Source organism: Arachis ipaensis, chromosome B09 (genome assembly GCF_000816755.2).
Source record: "Arachis ipaensis cultivar K30076 chromosome B09, Araip1.1, whole genome shotgun sequence".
Classification (NCBI taxonomy): domain Eukaryota; kingdom Viridiplantae; phylum Streptophyta; class Magnoliopsida; order Fabales; family Fabaceae; genus Arachis; species Arachis ipaensis.
The window spans coordinates 32794706-32796177 of NC_029793.2; positions in this window are offsets into that span (position 1 = coordinate 32794706).

Here is a 1472-nt window from a genome sequence, read left to right on the forward strand (position 1 = left end):
GTTTAACCTCCAGTTTGAGGTCAAACTGGAGGTTAAATGTGGAATGCTTCTTTAGTGAGGCTTTTCATTCTGGCGTTTAGCCTCCAGTTTGAGGTCAAACTGGAGGTTAAATGTGGAATGCTTCTTTAGTGAGGCTTTTCATTCTGGCGTTTAGCCTCCAGTTTGAGGTCAAACTGGAGGTTAAACTTCAATTCCAGCATTTCTTATCCTTCATGATTTTGGCGTTTAAGCTCCAGTTTAGGCTTAAACTGGAACTTAAACTCCACATGTGATATTCAAGCTTCCTTTATTGATTTTGTTGCTTCCTTGCTTAGCCTCTTCTTCCCTGAAATCATCCAAACAATTGCATCAAAGTCTTGCAAAATTTCATGAGAAATCTTTCATTCATAGCATTTAAGTAATATAACTAAAACTCATGGAATTTGCATCAAAATCATATTGTTTGGATGGTTCATTACTTTGTTCTTCATTTAACCATTTTTGGTTACTTTAAGCTCAAGAAAATGCATAAAACAACTAAAACTAACAGAAAAATGCTAGTGAAACTAGCCTATGATGCCTTGGCATCATGCGGGTAGACTTGTTTGTTGCCCCATTTAGAAGCTTTCCTTTTCTTCTTTTTGGTGGCCAACCTAAAAGGAAAGAAAAAGAAAGAAAATTAAGCCTACAACAAAGATATCAAAGCAATAGAACATAGGTGGGGGCTAATGCCAAATAAGAAGAAGGTCCTCAACTACGTGACAGCTGTAACATGTAGACAAGAGAGCAATATAAGCTAAGGCATATCAATAATACTTGATGCATGAGTAAAGTCAAAGCATGAAGAGCATATTGAGCATCAAGTTCAAATAAGAAAAAGTGGGTCATGAAAGAAAATATGCGGTTATATCAATGCTCAAAGAATACAAGAGCTATAAAAGATTAAGCATTGATTTAAAAATTTCATCACCCATCTATATCCAACAAGTCACGAAGCACCAACACTAACTAAGAAAATCTTAACAATTGAGTATGAGACTACAACACCATTATTAAAATAAGAAATATAGAAAAGAAAATAAGGACAAGCTATAAAAGCAAAATTAAAATGCAATGAAGCAAGGTATGCAAATGCAACATATAAAAGAAAATGAAAATAAAAAGCGAGATTTTGAAAGGGGAAGAAGAAAGTAAGAAGGGAAGAGAAGAGAATAAGAAAGGCATAAAGGGAGAAGGGGAGAAGAAAGAAGAAAGAGAGGAGAGAGGAGAGAAAATAGAGGAGAAAGAGGGCACGAGGCGACGCGTAAGCGTCGCCCACGCGTGTGCGTGAAAGGCAAGCAGGACAACCGATGCGTAAGCGTCGTCGACGCTCACACGTAGGGTGTGCAAAATGGACAATCGACGCGTACGCGTCAGAGACGCGTACCCGTGGGGCAGTTGTGCCTCAGGCACAGTGTTCGTGCGAAGTTCGTGCAACTCTCGGGTTAGATGTA